The 21,657-nt window shown below is 42.7% G+C and overlaps 1 protein-coding gene across 9 annotated transcripts in view; it reads left to right on the top strand.

Moving 5' to 3' along the window:
* The first annotated feature begins 15,653 nt into the window (after nucleotides 1–15,653).
* LOC140191247 (EVI5-like protein) overlaps nucleotides 15,654–21,657 on the top strand; it is a 265,130-nt gene continuing 259,126 nt past the window's right edge. For all 9 annotated transcript variants that reach the window (XM_072248473.1, XM_072248481.1, XM_072248479.1 and 6 more), the window contains exon 1: nucleotides 15,654–15,757. The gene's annotated coding sequence lies outside the window, so the exon portion shown is untranslated. The remainder of the gene's footprint in view (nucleotides 15,758–21,657) is intronic.

Genomic DNA, 21,657 nt, shown 5'->3' with positions numbered 1-21,657 from the left:
TGTAGAAGTGGTCCACAGTGGGGGTGATTGATAAGTTTGTGGCCTAAGGTAGAAGGAGATGAGTTATACCGTTCTCATTACATGGTGGTGAAGTTCAACTCTGAGTGAAAGTGCAGAAAGTTTGAAGTTAATAACTCATCGCCTTCTACCTTAGGCCACAAACTTATCAATCACGCCCCTGCTGTGAACTACTTTCTGGAGGTCCAAGACGCCGACTTCTACAAAGAAGGGATCTGTATGATCCACGACCGCTGGGCTAAGTGTGTAGATGTAGAAAAAATAAATGTGCTAGGTTTTCTGAAATTGACTCCTTCTACCTTAGGCCACAAACTTATCAATCACCCCTCGTACTTGAAGCACACCACAGTTATGGGATTATACGCAGATACTCAACGATTCAGGAGCAGTTTTTTCCCTTCTGTCAACAAATTCTGAATGGACATTGAACCCATGGACACACCTCACTACTTCTGTTTTTAATTCCTAATTTTGCATTACTTCGTTAATTTAACTATATGTCTCTACGCTGGTGATGTTAAACCTGATTCTGCTTCTAATTCTCCCAGATCCCCGGCATGTACTTCTCTTTACAATCTGGGTGTTGCTCTCTTTTCACAACATCACAGGCATTTTCTTGAGCCATCCTTCAGATGTTTGTGCACGTATTTTCCCTTCCATTCAAAATGGTGCTGCTTTCTCATAATTAAGTAACTCCTGGATTTTCTCGTCATCCTCATCAACCAATCTGAATGCATTCTTGTACTAATCAATGTACTAACTAAGGACACTGAGGACATTCTCCAAAATCGGTTCAGTGGAATTATCAAGGTTGTTCATTAAAGGTTGCCTAGGTAAAGCTTATCTTGCAGGATCGTGGATATTGACATTGAATCTCCAGCAACAAGTATTGCCTTAGGGGCCAGTTTGATAGAGCTAACAAATCCAATAGATCAGTGGTCAATCAGCAGTTGTTAACACTGGTTATGCTCCAAGTGATATGTTCATTGACGCAGTCCATCACATGGATGTTTTTGTAATCTACCAAGATTCAGTGCTCAGTTCAGAGGCACTGCCAATGAAACACAAAATACTCTGCAGATGCTGGGATCAAAGCAACATTCACAATATGCTGGAGGAACTCAGCAGGTCAGGCAGCGTCCGTGGAAACGATCAGTCGACGTTGCGGGCCGGAACCCTTCGTCGGGACTGAAGAGGGAAGGGGCAGAGGCCCTATAAAGAAGGTGGGGGGAGGGTGTGAAGGAGAAGGCTGGTAGGTTCCAGGTGAAAAACCAGTAAGGGGAAAGACAAAGGGGTGAGGGAGGGGAAGCAGGGAGGTGATAGGCAGGAAAGGTGAAGAAGGAATAGGGGAAAACACAATGGGTAGTAGAAGGAGGCGGAACCATGAGGGAGGTAATAGGCAGCTGGGGGAGGGGGCAGAGTGAAATAGGGATAGAGGAAGGGAGGGGGAAGGGATTACCGGAAGTTGGAGAATTCTATGTTCATACCAAGGGGCTGGAGACTACCTAGACGGTATATGATGTGTTGATCCTCCAACCTGAGTTTAGCCTCATCATGGCAGTAGAGGAGGCCATGTGTGGACATATCTGAATGGGAATGGGAAGCAGAGTTGAAGTGGGCTAATGAAATTTTATAAAGGTTAGGACCTAGGGGGTCGAGCGTTTTCTGGCTTAAAGGATCTAGAATAGCTTGGCAAAAGGGAACATAGAATAATGATAATGGGTTGCTCTTACAGTGGACGCCTGTGTCTAGCACCTGTGCCTGCAAAGATTGGTGCTGGGACCATTGTTCCTGTAATATACACAAGTGACTCAAACATAAGACATAGGAGCAGGATCAGGCCACTTGAGCCTCAAGTCTGTTCCACCAATTCTATCATGGCTAATTTATTATCGCTCTCATCCTCATTCGCCTGCCTTGTCCTTGTAACCTTTGACAGTGTTCCTAATCAAGAATCTATCAGCCTCTTTTTTAAATAGCTGTATAACCTTGGGATGTTATCTTGTTTAGCAACTTCATGTATAGCACCTTATCAAAGGTCTCCTGAAAATCAAAATTAACAACATTCACTCACTCATTTGTCTGTCATGCCTGTTTATTTCCTCAAAGAATTCCAAAGGTTTGTCAGGCAAGATTTCATCTTAAGGAAACAATGCTGATTTTGGCCTATTTTATCATGTACCTCCAAGTACCCCAAAACCTCATCTTTAATAATGAACTCTAACATCTTACAAAGCACTGAAGTCAGATTAACTAGCCTATAATTTCCTGTCCTTTGCTTCACTCTCTTCTTAAAGAGTAGAGAGACATTTGCAATTTTCCAGTCCTCTGGAACCATTCCAAAATATAATGATTCTTCAACCATCACCATAATGCCACAATTTCTTTAATACCTCTTTCAAAGCCCTGGGGTGTAGTCCATTTCATCTATCTTTAAACCTTTTAGCTTCCCAAGCATTTTCTGCTTACTATTGTAGCTACACTCATTAAGCCATCTGACACTCTTGGATTTCTGGCATACTTGTTGGTGCCTTCCACGATGAAGACTGACACAAAATACTTACTAAGTTCATCCCATTTCTTTGTCCCCCATTTCTACCTCTCCAGCATCACTTTCCAGTGGTTTGATATCCACTATCACCTCTCTTTCACTCTTTATATATCTGAATAATATATAATTTATATTCTTGGTTAGCTTAGCTTCATATTTCATCTTTTCTCTTCTTATTGCTTTTTCTTTTGCTCTTAAAAAGTTCAAAGTTCAAAGTAAATTTATTATCAAAGTATATACCTGTTATCATATACAACCATGAGATACATTTCCTTGCGGGCATACTCAGTAAATCCAAGAAGCCTAATAGAATCATTGAAACGTAGAAAACCTGCAGGACAATACAGGCCCTTTGGCCCACAATGCCATGCCAAACATGTACTTATTTAATAAATTACCTAAGGTTACCCATAGCCCTCTATTTTTCTAAGATCCATACCCAACAGGGCAGATGAACAATAAATGTGCAGAAGATAACTGCTGTTCAAATGCAAAATAATCAAAAGGAATAATAAATAAATAAATAAACAAACAAGCAAATAAATAAACAAATATGCAATAAATATTAAGGACATGAGATGAAGAGTCCTTGAAATTGAGTCCATAGGTTGGGAGACCAATTCAATGATGGTGCGAGTAAAGTTGAGTGAAATTACCCCTGTTGGTTAAACAGCTGGTGGTTGACTGTTCCTGAACCTGGCGGTATGGGTCCTGAGGTACCTATATCTTCTACACAACCTGGGTAATGGGAGTCCTTGATGATGAATGCTGGTTTCCTGTAACAACATTCCATATAGATGTGCTCAATAGTGGAGAGGGCTTTACCTGTGTGGACCAGGTGATATCCACTACTTTTTTGTAGGATTTTCCATTCAAGGGCATTGATGTTTCTGTACCAGGCCATGATGCAACCAGTCAATATACTCTCCCCCACTTATTCAGTAGAAGTTTGTCAATGTTTTAGACATCATGCTGAATATTCACAAGCTTCTAAGGAAGGTAGTAAAGGAAACTTCCCAATCCTCTAGCTTCCCACTAATGTTTACTATCTTGCTTGCTCTCTCTTTTTCTTTTGTACTATCTTTGACTTCCTTTGCAGCCATGGTTGCCTCATCCTCACTACTGAATACTTCTTCTTCTTTGGGATGTATCCACCCTGCACTTTCTGAATTACTTGCAGAAACTAATGCTTTTCTGCCATCATCCCTGCTAGTGTTCCCTTCCAGTCAGTTTTGGCCAGCTCCTCTCGCATGACTATGCAATTACTTCTACACCACTGTAATACTGATACATCCGATTTTAGCTTATCCTTCTCAAATTATGGGGTGAATTTTGTCATATTATGATCACTGTCTCCTCTGGGTTCTTTTACCTTAATGTCCCAATCAAATCAGGATCATTACACAACAGGCAACCCAGCACTGTCTTTTACTTAATGTGCTCAACCACAAGCTGCTCGAGAAAGCCATCTCATAGGCATTCTACAAATTCCCTCTCTTGGGTGCCATCATCAACTGGATTTTCCCAACCTACCTGCATATTGACATCCCCCATGACAATTGCAACATTACCTTTTTTTTACATGCCCTTTCTAATTTCCATTGTAATTTGTAACCCACATCCTAGATATTGTTCAGAGGCCTGTATATAACTTTGTTACAAGTATTACAAGGATTAGTAATAATGATCAGTTAGGCACAGAGGGAATCTGTATTTACAAACAAGTACCTCTAATGTCTCAACTAAAAAGCATGTGAATTTACACAACCAAGTACCTATGTGCACACCAACTAAGTTTCCCTGACTTCCAGGAACAGACGGAGTATAGAAAAGTTAATATCTGGGGAAGTAGTCTATGCTGTGATATGGGGTCCTCCATGTCAATGATGGTTTGTCTCAGGAGAGCTATTGCTGCTTTGCATTCAATGCTCCTTCCTTTAAAACACTGCTTATCAGTTTAAATTTTGTGTTTCAATCTCTTTGGCTCTAGGTCATCTGACTGACCAATGTCACCTTCCTATTGGCTCTGGTCCAAGCCAGCATCCATTTATTGTCTTCTACCACAAGTGACAACTGGGAATTTATAGCTCTTTGTTCTAAATCAGTTTCCAACCCAGTAACCAGCTTGAATCACAGACACAGACCTTACCATTCACAAACCTGCATGTTATATCATACCCAAAAAAACCTTACAAATAAATTATTATTTGAAATTATCTCTCGTCCAACTGATTATCTGGAACATTATCATTTCTACTTTAAAATACTAGTTCGGCCAAGCAAAACTAGTTCACAAAATGGGGGATACAGAGCAGCTCACAAAATGGCTGCCTCTATTCCTTCAACCTTCTGAACCTATGTCACCTCTAAAGATTTCACTTCACTTTTAATCAACGGAGCCACCCTCAATCACTCTCCCTCTCTCCCACTGCCTACCTGTCTGTAATTTCGATGTGATGTGTATCCTTGGATGTTCAGCTCCCAACAATGATCTTTCAGTCAGATCTCAATGATGCCTACACATCATACCTGCCAATTTCTAACTGTGCTGCAAGATCATCTGCCTTATGCTGTAAACAGCAGGCATTCAAATATAACACCTCCTGTTCTGTTATTCATCACCCTTTTCAATTATGCCACCATCTTAACAGAATATAACTTCTTATCCCTTTCTAAGCTTTTTGACTTTTTATTTATTCTGGAAACTTCTGTAATCTCTCCTGCAATCTCCTTTTCTTTTACTTTATCTTCAATTTTCCAAACTGTTGAACTGGTGAACCTACTATTTAATTTAAAGAGATAATTCACCCCATCCCACTGACTGCAATTTTTGCCGTATCATTTGCCTCCCTTTCCTCACAGTCTCACTACACACTGCATCTACTTATACACCACCTGCTCCATCCTCTACCCTATCACTCTGGTTCCCACCCCCGCCAGATTAACTTCAATCTTTCCCAACAGTTCTAACAAACCTGCACAAAAGTGCGTTGCCCCCCCCCACCGCCCCACCTCAAGTCCAGGTGTAACCTGTCGATTCTGTAAAGGTAATATCTTCCCCAAAAGTGAAACCAGTGATCCAGAAATCTGAAACCCTTCCCCTACACCCAATTCCTTGAAATCTCCCTGTATTTTCACTTCAGCACCTCATCCCTTTTGAGATGTGAATGTAGGAGGCATGATCAACAACTCTCTAGATGAGGGGATGACTGTTTATGATGTGGAGAGTACTCTTAAGCTACAGAGAGATATTGATGTGTCGATGAAATGGGCTGAAAAATGGCAGATAGATTTTCATCCAGACAAACATAAGGTTGTGCGTTCTGCCTCAATGTCCCGTCTTCTTCCCGTAACCATTCATACCCTGACTAATCAGGAATCTATCAACTTCTGCCCTAAATATACCCTCCGTAGCTGCCCGTGACAATGAATTCCACAGATTCACAACTCTCTGGCTGAAGGAATTTTTCCTCATCTCCATACTAAATGGATAGCCCTCAAGGGGAGAAAAAAACCAGAGGGCATGGGTTAAGGGTGAGGGGGGAAAAGTTTAAAGGGAACATGAGGGGGGGCTTCTTCACACAGAGAGTGGTGGGAGTATGGAATGAGCTGCCAGACGAGGTGGTAAATGCGGGTTCTTTTTTAACATTTAAGAATAAGTTGGACAGATACATGGATGGGAGGTGTATGGAGGAATATGGTCCGTGTGCAGGTCAGTGGGACTAGGCAGAAAATGGTTCGGCACAGCCAAGAAGGGCCAAAAGGCCGGTTTCTGTGCTGTAGTTTCTATGGTTTCTATGGTTAATCTGAGGCTGCATCTTCTGGTCCTGGACTCCCCCATCATAGGAAACATCATCTCCATATCCACTCTATCATGGCCTTTCAATATTCGATAGGTTTCAATGAGGTCACCCTTCATTCTCCTAAATTTCAGTGAGTAGAGGCCCAGAGCCACCAAATGTTCCTCGTATGACAAATTCAATCGCAGAACTATTTTCATGAATCTCTTTTGAACTGTCTCCAATGTCAGCACATCCTTTGTTTGATAAGGGGCCCCAGACTGCTCACAATACTTCAAATGAGACCTCACCAGTACTTCATAAAGCCTCAACATTGCTTTTATATTCTAGCCTTGCTTTTATATTCTAGCCCTCTCGAAATGAATGCTAACATTGCATTTGCCTTCCTCACCACCGACTCAACCTGCAAATGTATCTTTGGGGAATCCTGCACAAGGATCCCCAAGTCACTTTGCACTTCAGACTTTTGAATTTTCTCTCCAATTAGAAAATAGTCTACATTTCTTTTCTTCACTGAAGTGCATGATCATACACTTCCCGATACTGTATTCGATCTCACAAGCAAGAGAAAATCTGCAGATGCTGGAAATCCGAGCAACACACACAAAATGCTGGAGGAACTCAGCAGGCCAGGCAGCGTCTGCAGAAGAAAGTACAGCCGATATTTCGGGGCGAAACCCTTCAGCAGCCTTGAAGAAAAAAAGCTGAGGAGTAGACTTGAAAGGCGGGGGGAGGGGAGAGAGAAACGGCAGGCGATAGGTGAAATTTAGAGAGGGAGGGGTGAAGCAAAGAGCTAGGAAGTTGATTGGTGAAAGAGACAGAAGGCCATGGAAGAAAGAAGAAAGGGGGGGAGGGAGGAGCAGCAGAGGGAGGTGATGGGCGGGCAAGGCGATAACTTGAGACAGAGACAAGGGGATGGGAAATGGTGATGGGGGGTGGTGGAGGCATTACTGGAAATATCAATGACTGCATTGGTGCTGCTTCCTGCGCCCGTGCTGAACTTGTCGATTTCATCCACTTTGCCTCCAACTTTCACCCGGCCCTCAAATTCACCTGATCCATTTCCAACACTTCCCTTCCCTTTCTCGATCTCACTGTCTCTGCCTCCAGAGACAGCTTATCCACCGATGTCTATAATAAACAAACAGACTCTCATAGCTACCTGGAATATATCTCGTCCCACCCTGCTACTTGTAAAAGCGCCATCCTTTTCTCTCAATTCCTCTGTATCCACCGCATCTGTTCTCTGGATGAAGCTTTTCATACTAGAATGAAGAAGATGTCCTTTTTTAAAGAAAGAGGCTTCCTTTCCTCCACCATCAATGCTGCCCTTAATCGCAACTCTTCCATTTCATGCACGTCTGCTCTTGCCTCATCCTCCCGCCATGCTAACAGGGATAGGGTTCTTCTTGTCCTCACCTACCACCCCACCAGCCTCCACGTCCAGCACCTTATTCTCCAAAACTTCTTCCACCTTCAACTGGATCCCACCACTAAACACATCTTTCCAAGCATTTTAATTCCGCTTCCCATTCCCATTCCGAAAAGTCCATCCATGGCCTCCTCCACCGTCGGGATAAGGCCACTCTTAGGTTGGAGTAACAACACCTTATATTCCATTTGGGTAGCTTCCAACCCGAAGGCATGAACATTGATTTCTCAAACTTCCAGTAATGTCTCCACCCCGCCCCCTTCGCTATATCCCATCCCCTTTTCCCTCTCTCATATTATCTCCTTGCCCACCCATCACCTCCCTCTGGTGATCCTCCCCCTTTCTTCTTTCTTGCATGGCCTTCTGCCTCTTTCACCAATCAACGTCCTAGCTCTTTGCTTCATCCCTCCCCCCTCCAAGTTTCACCTATTGCCTGGTGTTTCTCTCTCCCCTTCCCCCTCCTTTCAAATCTACTCCTCAACTATTTTTCTCCAGTCCTGCTGAACGGTTTTGGCCCGAAATGTTGACTGTACTTTTTTCTATAGTTGCTGCTGGGCCTGCTGAGTTTCTCCAGCATTTTTTGTGTGTTGCACTGTATTCCATCTGCCACTTCTTTGCCTATTCCCCGAATCTATCTCGGTCCTTCTGCAGCCTCCCTGCTTCCTCAATACTAACTGGCCCTGCACCTATCTTTGTATCGTCTGCAAACTTAGCCACAAAGCCATCAATCCCTCCATTGAAATGATTGACATATAATATTAAAAGAGGCAGGCCCAGCACTTACCCCTGTGGAACACCATTAGTCACCAGCAGCCAATCAGAAAAGGTTCGCTTTATTCCTATTGTTTGCCTCCTGCCAATCAGCCAGTGCTCTGTCCATGCTAGTACCTTCCCTACAATACCCTGGGTTCTTAACTTCTTAAGCAGCCTCGTGAGTGGCACCTTGTCAAAGACCTTCTGAAAATTCAAGCACATCTCCTTTGTCTATCCTGATTATTATCTCCTCAAATAATTCCAGCAGACTTGTCAGGCAAGATTTTCCCTTAAGGAAACCACTCTGATTTTGGCCTATTTTATCATGTACCTCCAAGTACCCCGAAACCACATCCCTGGCAATCGACTTCAATATCTTCCCAACCACTAAAGTCAGGTTAACTGGCCTATAATGTCCTTTCTTCTCCCTCCTTCCCTTCTTGAAGACTGAAGTGACGTTTGCAATTTTCTAGTCCTCCAGAATCTATTGATTTTTGAAAGATCATTACTAATGTCTCCACAATCTCTTCAGCTACTCTTTTCACAACCCTGGGGTATGGACCATTTAGACCAGGTGATTTATCTACCTTTAGACCATTCAGTATCCCAAGAACTATCTCCCTAGTAATGACTACTTTATACACTCTGCCCCCTGACATTCTTAAACTGTCGGCATACTACGAGTCTCTTCCACAGTGAAGACTGATGTAGAATACTTAATCAGTTTGTCCACTATTTCCTTGATCTCCTTCACTACTTCTCCAGTACCATTTTCCAGTAGTCCGATATCTACTCTCACTTCCATTTTACTCTTTATATATCTGAAGAAATCTTTGGTATCCTCCTTAATATTATGGGCTAGCTTCATATTCCATATTTTCCCTCTTCATGACCTTTTTAGTTGCCTTCTGTTGGTTTTTAAAAGCTTCCCAATCCTTTAACTTCCCACTAATTTTTGCTCTATCATCTGCCCTTTCTTTGGCAGTTATATTGGCTTTGACTTTCCTATCAGTCGCAGTTGCATAATCTTGCCTTTAGAATACTTCCTTTTCTCTGGGTTGTATCTGTCCTGTATCTTCCGAATTGCTCCAAGAAATTCCAGCCATTGCTGCTCTGTCGTCATCCCCGCTCGTGTTCCCTTCTAATCAACTTTGGCCTGCTCCTCTCTCATGTCTCTGTAATTCCCTTTCCTCCACTGTAATACCGATGCATCCAAATTTAGCTGCTCCTTCTCAAATTGTAGGGTAAATTCTATATTATGATCACTTTTCCCTAAGTGTTCCTTTACTTTAAGCTCTCTGATCAAATCCAGTTCACTGTACAACACTCAATCCAAAATAACTGATCTTCTCACGGGCTCAACCATGAGCTGCTCTAGAAAGTCATCTGTAGGTCTTCTCCAAATACCTCCTCTTGGAATCCAGCACCAACCTGATTTTCCAATCTACCTGCATATTGAAATACCCCGTGACTATCGTAACATTGCACATTTGACATGCATTTTCTATCTCCCACTGCAATTTGTAGCCCACATCTTCGCTACTGTTCAGAGGTCTGTGTGTAACTCCCAGCAGGATCCTTTTACCCTTGTGGTTCCTTAGCTCTACCCACAATGATTTTACACCTTCCAATCCTATGTGACCTCTTTCTAAGGATTTGATTTCATTTTTTTTTACCAACAGAGCCTCTCTTCTCCTTCTGCCTACCTGCCTGCCCTTTCAATACAACAGGAGGGCACCTTTGTTACACAGAGAGTGGCAAGTACCTGGAAAGCTCTACCTGAAAGAGTTGTTGAAACTGTATCCTTGACAGCATTAAGAAGTGTCTCAATGAGTACTGGAATCACACAGGCCAAAAGACTGTGGATCAAATGCTCTGAGATGGGATTAATACAATAATGGACACGTTGGGCTGAATGGCCTGTTTCTATGCTGTACAATTTTATGATTCAACATTGTTCTGATAAAGAAGGGTACTGTTTTTGGCAACCCATGCTCCAAAAACACTTTGGCAGAAGGACTCCCTCAGTTAATCTTTCGCAACCCTTCTTTGCTGATCACATTACTGCAGATGTTTGTATTCCTCCTGATTATGGCACTGAGATCACCAAAGAAGGATTAGTTGTCACCTGCTGGAAACAGGTGATTATGTTCAAGATTGCTCCTTGGCATCATATACTTCTTCCGGGTGTGGGATGCAAGCACAGATGATCATACTGTGCTGGTTCATTGTAAATTAGAACACAGTTCTTACAGCAATCAATTATTCTGCAGGAGAGATCACAGAGATACCATATCAGCTCATTTTAAACATAACACTGTTTCAAGTTCTTGGAGAAACAATGCACAGTGGTTAAGGAATTGGACTTGTATTAAAGAGAAATGCTCTAATAAACTGGAGACCTTGCTTCCAACCCACTGATACAGTAAATGCTATTCTCAGTAATAATGACCATGAACATATTGAATTACTATAAATCCCTAATTAGCTCAGCAAATATATTACAGGGAAGAAAATCCTGTCAGACCTGTTTGTGACTCACAATGCAAGAAATGCTTATCTTGGATGGTCTAAAAGGAGCTTATATCATCACTGCATTAAAATACAGTAAGAATAAAATCAGACAGACCAAGCAAATTTGCACAACACAGGCATGCAATGTTTCCTCCTGCATTGTTCGGTCTGGAAAGTCCTCCTCAAAAATACCTTAAACAATGCTTGTTATTCACATTTGAGTATAATTACTGTAATCAGTTTCCACATCTATTGTTCAGGAAACATGCAAGGACAAAGTGGAGTCTACATTACCTCCTGCTGTTGGCCAAGGTGGCATGATAGTGTGTTGTTGCTCATTAGAAGGAATCACAAGTTCACCTCTCTTCCCAGGTCATTAAGCCCAGCACAGCACCCTGCAGACATTGCTTGGTACAGTCCTTGTAGCAGAGTTTTGGAGAACTAATGTTCCAGGTGCTTTTTTTTCATTCTCTGTAAATGCTTCCAAACATACGAAGTGAATAATCCCGGTCATTTCTCACTGTGTTTGCATGGCTTCCACGCTATTGTTAGTTACTTGTCATTGTGCATTCTTAGTGATTTTATCAGACTATTTCCCATTATGCTGCATTTCAGGCTTTAATGAAGCGACGAGACGGATCATCAGTGAATATATGACAAAGGAGAACTCAGAAGCATTATAAAAAGCAGCCTCCAAGCTGATGGCATGAATATTGATTTCTCCTTCCGGTTTAAAAAAAAATCCCTTCCCCTCCCCTCTTCTTCTATTACCCACTCTGACCTCTTACTTCTTCTTGCCTGTTATCACTGCCCCCTGGGTCCACTCGTCCTTCCCTTTCTCCCACGGCCCACTCTCCTATCCTGTTGGATTCCTTCCTCTACGGCCCACTATTTTTCCTACCCACCAAGCTTCGCCTATCACATTCTAGCTATCCTCCTTTCCTTCCCCACCACCTTTTTATTTTGGCATCTTCCCCCTTCCAGTCCTGAAGAAGGGCTACATCCCAAAACATCGACTGTTTATTCATTTCTGCCTGACCTGCTGAATTCCTCCAGTCTTTTGTGTGTGTTGCTTATCATAATAGGCATTTTGCAAACCCTGGGACTGTCCGCAATCAGCACCACTCTTCTCCAACCCTGTTGCTTTGCCCATAACTTTAGAACGTAGGCGTCTGAAAGCAGAGGCAACTGACTTCAAGCATGCTGAAATTTATTTATCAATACTGATAATCACTTGTAGTGCTGCTGAGGTAGCAAAGGACCTGACTTTGGTTACCATTTACATTTAATTGTGGTAAATGATGGGGGTGGGTCCCTGCCTGGAAGTGGTTGGTGTGGAAATTTAATAATCGTTATATCAGCACAGAGACTAAAAAATAATGCAACATGGGAAAGGAATTCAGTAACATTGGCGGGCCAGTCTTAGAAAGGATGTCAAATTCACACTGTTGTATTCTTCACTTTGGGATTTGCATTTGGGTTCACTCATTAAATCAATGGAGTCTCTTTGCTTCGGGTTAAACACAGCAAGACAACCTTTTCCTGATTACCCCCTACAATCCACCCACAGGGGCTGAATGAAAGCTCCTCCAAGTTAAACACTATTCGGAAGAAATATTTAAAGTAGCAAAGGCAGAGAATGTACTCACAGTGGGGGAACTTCAGTACCCAGCAGCAAGTTCCCCACTGGTGACGCCAAGCAAATATTGAGAGAGATAACATTTAGATTAGGTCCACGGCAGACAGAAACTATTCTCACACAAAGGACAAACTCAAGCATGCTAACCCTAGCCTAATGCAGCTGTTTCTGCCTTCAATAATATTCATTGGAATATCTATGAAGACAAAGTTTCATTTTCAAATAAAGAGTTCCCTTCATGATATCATTTGGTACTACAAATGCACTAAATAGGCAACCACAGAACAGTTCTTAAAGCTCAGAATTGTGCACTCACAGATGAGGGTGTCTATTAGCAGCAGAAGAAACATATTCCACAACAATTATGGTCTGGTTTATCTCTTACTCCACCATTACTGTGAACCTTGGTTCAGTGAGAAGTTCATATCGACCTTCTTGAAAATGAGGTGGCAATCTGTGAAACTGCAGCACAGGACTAAATGTGTACGCACAAAAAGCAGTTCACACCGGTGGAATTAAGTGGCCCCACAATCAGCAGCTTAGATCAAAGCTCTGCAATCTTATCACATTTACCTTTGAATGGAAACAGACTGTTAAGCAGCAAGCAGGAGCAGAAGGTTCAATGAATATGCCGTTCATTATGTGCCAAGTGGAGGAACCATGTTGGCTTCTCCAGAGAAAGATCCTACCAGCTTGTACATTCTCTCTTCTCCCCTCTTCCATTGGGCAGAAGTTACAAAACCCTTATAGCATTTACCAGCATGTTCAAGAACTGCTTCTATCCCACAGATATAAGACTACTAAATGGTTCCCCAGTATGATGGGATGCCCTTGGCCTTACAATCTACCTCATAATCTTGGACCTTATTGGTTACCTGCACAACATTTTATTTGTAGCTGTTGTACTTTGTTCTGCAGTTATTTATTGACTTAACTCACACTACCTCAATGCACTGACTTGATCTGCATGAACAGGATGCAATACAACCTTTCATTGTACCTCTGTACATGTGGCAGTAATAACCTAAGAATAATTAGGTATCCTCCAGTCTTCAGGTACCTCACCTATGGCTAACACAAATGCAAAACATTCTGCTAGAAACCAACCTAGCAAAGCCCTAGCTCAAATCTTTTAGGATTCTCTTTTATCCTCTTGGCCAAGGTCATTTCTTGGCCACTGTGTGCCTTCCTAATTTCTTTTCTTCAGTTCTTTGCAATATCTCTTCTAAACCTCAAAGGATTCATTTAATACCAGTCTCCTAAATCTGACATACACTTCCTTATTTTTCCTGATCAATGTCCTTCTTCCTGATCAATATTCCTTAAAATTACTACCTTTATTTTTTACCAGGAAATGATGACTCTGTATTCTTAAAGGTAAGAGGACAGACCAATGAAACAATTAAAAGCCGTACACATTTTTTTTATTAGCTGGAGTACAGATTTTAAGATACAGTAACTTATGTTAGAACTCTATATAACAATAGTCCACATTGAATACAGTACACAGTTCTGATCACTGCTTTATTGGAAAGACGTAATTGCATGATAGAGAATACAAAGAAGATTTGCAAAGATGTCTGGCAATAGAACACAAAACAGTATAGTGCAGGAATGGGCCCTTTGGCTCATCATGCCTGTTATGACCACGCCATTAAACTAAACTGATCCAATCTGGCTGAACATATTCCATATTGCTCTATCTCTGCCTGTCATGCGTCGGTTCAAATACATTTTAAGTATTGTTTTTATCATCTCTCCTGGTAGTGCATTCTAAACACCTTAGCATTCTCTATGTAACTCTCCTTTAAACCTTCGCCTTGCAGCTGAAACCTGTGCACAATGGTATTTAATAGTTCCACCTGGATAAAGGCTGTTTAGCTACCATATCTAAGATCTCAGTATTTTACATACTTCTAATGGGTTGCCGCATCAGTCTTCAACACGTCAGAGAAAACAAGTTTGTCCAACCTTTCTTGATAGCTCCATGCTGATTAATCCCTTCTGCATTTAATCAACACCTCCTTATCCTTCCTATGGCAGCAATATTCCAAATGTAGCCCAAAGAATCACTAGAAAAATAAAATGTAGAGAGAGATTGGCTTAGTTGGTATGGTTTTCTGTGGAAAAGAATGCTGGAAGGTTAAGGAGGGCATGGATAAGTAAATTATGAAGGTCAACCTCCTTCAGGGAAAGTCAAAACCAGAACGAAAATACCTTAGATATTTGGTGCAAGTATTAAAGGCAGAATATGGAATTTTATAAACAAGGTAAATCTAGGATAAGCTGCCTGAAAGAATAGTGTGGAGAGAAAGGCTCATCAGATGAATATTATACCCGAACACGTCCTTGAAAAGTCAAGGCATGAGGGCAATAGGACAACATTCACCATTGTGGTGAATAATGGCCATGGATGGTTCTTCAAGGATGTATCCAGATTAAATGGGATCCGGTGGAACAGGTCAACAGTAGGTTGATTGGTTTCCCTCCCTCTGCCATGAGTTATCTAATACAATTTTATATTGCGTCGTTTGTAGTCAATAAACTACCGAACGCTGAGTAAACTAACCCTCCATGTGAGACCCGTACACCTTGTCGATCACAGCGCACATCCATCCCACCATCCGACCTGTCTACAACATCAGCACCATGGGCAGAAAAGGAGGGGCAAAATCCTTAGTCGGAGGGTCGATTGGCTTTTTTCCTTGTCATTCAATAATTAAAACCACGTCATTGGTTCGTTTGATAAAGCGGCGCCGTCGATCTGTCATTGGTGGAGATAACATGCAAACCCATTGATGCCGACTCCCGTCAATCTGAGCAATTCCCTGCTTTTTGATTGGCTCCAGTTCGACAAAAGGGGCGGACGATTCGCAGTGATTGGCGATGGCCTGGGAACTGAGTGATGTCATCAGGCTGGAGCCCCGCCCCTTGCTGTCAGTGAAGGGCCGAGCGCTGGAATAGGCAGCGGTGGTGCGCGCCGGATCGAGGCCGCGTCTGTGCCCGAGGGGCAGCGACACACGGATGCCAGCTGATCTCCAAGCCGGCAGGTAAGGTGATGGCGTCTTGTGCCTCGGAACACAGCAGCTCGTTGCTCGACGATGAGCGGGAGCCCGTCACTGTCCCCGGTGATGAACGTTCCGACGGGCAGGTTAAATGGCGGCGGCAGGGTGGGCGTTATCCCAAGGAATACAGAGGCAACCGTTGTTGGGTCAACGGACCAGGCGGCGATTCCCAGCGCTGTGCAGTCTTTGACAGTGCTGGGAGCAGGGATACAGAGTCCGAAGAGGGCCAGACCAGAGTGTAGGCAGGCAGGCAGACGTGGAGGTTGGAGGGAGAGATTAGAAGGCAGGGAGTGGCAACACGAAGGAGGAAAGAAGGGGATGCAAAAGCAAAGAAGTGACAACCTGGTAGAGGCGGACGCAGGGCACGCTGACAGCTCGGTGGGTAACTGGGAAGAGAGATGAACAAGAGATCGATTAGGAGACGGAGGGAGTGAGGGAGGGGAAGGTGACGGGAGTGGGAATGGAGGATGGACGGAGGAAGTGGGAAGGACGGGGATGGGGGAGGTGGAGACGGGGAAGGAGGGAGAGATGGGGTATGAGGGAGTTGAAGGGCAACAATGGAGAGATGGAGGAGAAGGGGAAGAATGGAGGGAGGGAAAGCGGGGTAGTAGAGTGGAAGGGAAAGGGGTAAGCTGGAGGGTGGGAAGGAAGGGGATAGGTGGAGGGAGGGAAGGGGATAGGGCAGAGAAGGAGGGAAGGGGATAGGGTGCAGAGAGGGAGGGAAGGGCATAGGGCAGATGGAGGGAGCGAATGGCGAAGGACACAGGAAGGAGGAAAAGGGGAAGGAGTGAGGGAGGGAATGAAAGAGGAGGGATGGAGGGGAAGAATGGAGGAAGAGAGGGCAGGGATGGAGGGAAAAGAGGAGGGAGGGAAGGAAGGTGGATGAATGCAGGGATGGAAGGATGGAGAAAGGGAAAGGAGAGGGATGGAGGGAAGCGACAAAGGGAAGGATGGAGGAAAGGAGGGGTGGAGCAGAAGTACGGAAGGAGAGAGGAGAAGGGGAAGGATGGATGGGGGAAAGGAAGGATTGAGAGAGGGGAAGGGAAGGATGGAGGGGGAGGGAAGGTCAGAGAGGAAAGGGGAAGGATGAAAGAGAAAGAACGGAGGGAGAGAGTAAGGTTGGAAGAACGGAGGGAGAGAAAGAAGAGCAAGGAAGGAAAGCTGAAGAGAAGGAGGAACAGCAAGGGAGGCAGGGAGGGGAGGATGGAGTGAGGAGGTGAGTGTGGTGGAGTAGAGTGGGGAGGGAAGTATTGGAGGACTGTGGGAATGGAAAGTGGATGGGGTGTCGGTAGCCAAGTGGGTGAGATCAGGGGGTGTTGAAGAAGGGAGGACAGGGCATGAAGGGCCAGGGTGTGAAGGGGATGGATAGGAGATATGGTATTTGGGAGACCTGGATGAATAGTGTTGATAGTGTGGGGTGGAAGAATGGAAGGAGAGTCAGGCAGTTAGGGATGGATAGTGGGGTGGTGTGTAGGAGACTGGTAGCAGAGCTGTTTTATGGTTCATGGATTGGATGTGGTTGATGGAGAGAGGGCAATGACCTTGACATAAGAGCAGAATTAAACCATTTGGTCCATTGAGTCTGCTTTGCCATTCCATCACTGCTGATTTATTGTCCATTTCAACTGTATTCTCCTACCTTCACCCCTAACTTCGATGTCCTTACTAAAGAAGAATCTGTCACGCTCTGCTTTGCATATACCAAATGACTTGGCTTCCACAGCCTCTGTGGTAATGAATTCTACAGATTCACCACCTTCTTATCTCTGTTCTAAAGGTATGTCCTTGTATTCTAGACTGTGCCCTCTGGTCGTACACTCTCCTACTATGGCAAACCACTTCTCCACATTCAAGTCATCTAGGCCTTTCAGTATTTGGCGGGTTTCAATAAGATCCCACCTGATTCTTTTAAACTCCAGCAAGTACAGGCCCAGAGTCATCAAGCTCTCCTCATACATTACCTCTATTATTCCTCTGGACTGTCTCTAATGCCAACACATATTTTCTTAGATAAGGGGTTCATAACTGCTCACAATACTCAAAGTGCAATTTGATGCCTTATAAAGCCTCAGTATTACATCCCTGCTCCTATATTTAAGTCCTCTCAAAATTAATGCTATCATTACATTTGCCTTCTTTACCATCTCCCAACCTGCAAGTTAACCTGTAAGAAAGCTTAACAAGGGCTCCCAAATCCCTTTGCATCTCTGATTTATGAATTTGTTCCTCATTTTAAAAAAAATAGTGTGATGAACTTGTCTGCTGTTACTTGGCTGTGAGTTCTTGGATTTTTTCCCAATCCCCATGATGAAATGGCTGATTATTTTTATGCCGCATCATCTTTAAGGGATCTTCAATAAGGTGGAATACCCCACCATTGCTGTCTTATATAATTATATTTATATGGGAAAACTCTTTGAAAGAAGCCATACCATCTTGTTGCAGTCGTCATGCATTCGATGATTTAGACTTCTGGCACAGTGCCCTGGTGGTGGAGGGAATCACAGTTTTATGTGGTTGCTGGAAGTCAGTCTGCTTTCTGCTGCTGGCCGTTGAATTCCTTCAATGTTACTGGAACTGTGGATGACATGGTAGCATAGCAGTTGGTGTAACAGTTTACAGCGCCCGCAATCTAGATTTATTTCCTTGCACTATCTGTAAGGAGTCTGCGCGTTCTCCCCATGACCTTCTGGGTTTTCTCCAGGTACTCCAGCTTCCCCGCACATTCCAAAGGTGTACAGGTTAGATTTAGTACGTTGCGGCAGAGGTATGGTGACATTTGTGGGCTGCCCCTAACACATACTCAGATTGATTTGGTCATTGGCGCATACGGCGCATTTCACCGTGCTTTGATATTTTGATGTCTGTGACAAATAAAGCTAATAGTTAATCTATAAAAGAGTTTAAGCGATGAGAAATCAAGTGAATGTCTGTGTTCTCCTGTAGCAACAGTGCTGTGTGTTTGTGCAGTTTAGTTTTTGGTCAGTGGTGATCCCCACATTGGGCAGTGATTTAGGGACCCGGTGACATTGGATGTCAAGAGAAAATAGTTGGTCACTTGTTGGAGGTGATCATTCCCTTGTGTGATGTAATGGTTATTTCTCACTTATCTACCCTTGCCTGAATGCTGTGTGCTGTGGACTGATTTGTTATCTGGGAACCTGCACAGAGCAACAACACTAGTCTGACGATATGATGGAATGAACATCACTGACAAAACAATTGAAATTAGAAGGGTCTGGGGAACAATGATATCAACGATGTTGCTATATACTGAGGAGAAATAGCAGAGTCTATTTAGCCCAATTAATTTATTTACTTAGCCTATTTGAAATGGAGCAATATTTAAAGGTTTTTTTTCAGTGTTGTCTTTTTTTTTAGTTTTTTTTCCTGTGTCTTGTCTGTTTCACAGAATGATTCCCCTCTGTGCATCACAATTTCCTGACAGGAATCTTACTTTAATTTTTTAGTGGCTCAAGCTCATCTCCTCTTAACTTGAATTGCTTTGCTTAAATTTATAAAGCCCATGTTTTTAAATTCCTGAAATAACATCTGTCATCTCTTTTTTGGGGGGCAGAATCTTGTATTTCTATATCTTGCCATTGTTATAAGTTGAGTTTCTTGTTCATCCAAATTACTGTATTTGCTCTACTCCAGGGGTAGAGGATGCCTCTAATTAAATCTCTTAAATGTGTGTTCCTATGTAGTCTCAACAGCCTACTTAATAGACATAAGGGTATAGATGTAATTTTGCCTATATTCTTTTCCTTGGACCCCTCCATTGTACCCACTTCTTCACTCTGATACTATCTCTCTTTAACTTACTTTCTCCATATAGCTGCCTCTCTGACTTGTGTCTTCCTCCCTCCCTCACCTCAGGTGTTTCAGCTGTTACTTTACTGTGTACACGCCATCCAATCTGAGTTGCTCCCCGGTTGACGATCAACATTCCTCTGGGCCCTTGTCCAGACCTCCAGGATCTCTCTCAGAAAACATTTCAACAATTGTGTTATCTGATGTTGGCAGATTGCAGCCTCCCACCTGTCTTGCGATGGATATATTTTTTCCAACTGATGAAGGCAAATTCACCTGTGGGCTAGGCAGCACATTCCTTCCCTACCATCATGGCTCATTGTATTCAGTGACTGAACTCACTACTGTTTGACTGGCATTCTGGATGCTAGCTACAAGATGAGACTTTTACGCAATCTTGAAAAATTGCTAATAGGATCTAAATATACTTGTGATGTTGGGAATCGCAGATAGACTGTCAGACCTTCATTCAAGTTTGTGTTGCAATCTGACTAATTTTCTTAAAATTTTAGTTTTGATTTTGTGGTCTTGAATTCAGTTTAAGTAGTTTGCAGGTAAGTGAAGTGGTCTGAATAAATGGGATCTGGAATGTGTGTTAACACTTTATGGTTGTGAATGATCTGAATGTTTGTGAAACTTCATAAGACAGTAGCTTTGATTGTGAGTAGCACTAGCAGATGGTCCAGTTCGATATGGGCAAGTTCAGTGCATTAGTGAGTTTGATTTTGCTGGCACTTATTCTACTGAGCCACTTAATTTAGATCTTGACTCTCATTGACTGATGATTTACTTCTGTGAAAAGTACAGTATGTCTTCATGCTCCTGATCTCGACAACCCTTAATGGGCATTTTTTAAATATACACACATAATTAATTATCAGGGTTAAGATATTCCCTTTTTAAGCCATTTCTTATTTACCAACAGGAACATAAACATCGTGTTGTGGGAGTGCAATATATTAGTGTGGTGGATTGGATAGGAAACAATTATGACACCGTTGTATTTTAAGTGTTGCCTTAAGGCAGCACCAGCAGTCAATTTGCCTTTCACAAGATGAGTGCTCCAGTTGAAGAGTTATTTTTCTGCGTCCTAGACAAGGAGGAAATATCTGAAGTCCGGCTGTAGTTCTCCAGCCAAAGTCATTATCTGTGCTCCTTCGATGTACCAATAACAGGGGGACATCGGGGAAACCATGATTTGTTTTAAAATATTATCAGGCTTGCATTTTAGTTTAGTTTTGTGTTTGAATTGGATGACATGTAATTGATGGTGTGAGAGGAGCAGGGCTGGCATATAGAGGCAAGGCATGCGAGCAGCCATGACTTGTACCGATCTATAATAAGGCTGGTGTTGACTTGCAGCGTGTAGGTTGCATTAGAAGTAGGCTTAGGAGAGGAGTACATAAATCCATTCTGTTGGAAAGAACAAGAACAAGACTATCACTGAGAGAAGGAAGATTGTTGCATAAATTATGTGGAAAAGTAATTTGTTACAAATACCCCATTATCAACAGTGAATGGCGCCTATGTGAATTTTTTTTCAATATCTTGTGTCAGCTTTCACTTTAGAGTATTCAGTAGATTTTGGGGAAAGGAGGGGTTACTTCAATCATGGTGATTTTTTTGCATGCAGGCAATATTAAAAGGGGCTTTGCCTTAAGGAAGCAACACACATCAAAGTTGCTGGTGAACCAGCAACTTTGATGTGTGTTGCTTGAATTTCCAGCATCTGCAGAATTCCTGTTGTTTGCCTTAAGGAATGTTGTTTTAATGTTACAAGAATGACTCAAGCTTTTGTCCTGTACAAAAGCATAATGCTTGAACACTACAAATTTTTGAAACCAAGTATGGTGTAATTTTCTTTTTTCTTCCTTTAACTTCTAAAGCATAATGACAGGTAATTTGACCTGAGGACAGGGCTGTATTCTAGATGAATTATCCTTAGATGCTTGATTCAGAATCAGAATTTGGTTTATCCCTGACATAGGTCATGAAATTTTTTGGTTTGTAGCAACAATACAGTGTACGGCATTAAAAAAATAGTTTAAAAGTGGAGTAAAGAAGTAATCTCC

The sequence above is a fragment of the Mobula birostris genome, chromosome 32, assembly GCF_030028105.1.
Source record: "Mobula birostris isolate sMobBir1 chromosome 32, sMobBir1.hap1, whole genome shotgun sequence".
NCBI classification, from domain to species: Eukaryota; Metazoa; Chordata; class Chondrichthyes; order Myliobatiformes; family Myliobatidae; genus Mobula; species Mobula birostris.
This window is presented reverse-complemented; position numbering and strand designations above follow the sequence as displayed.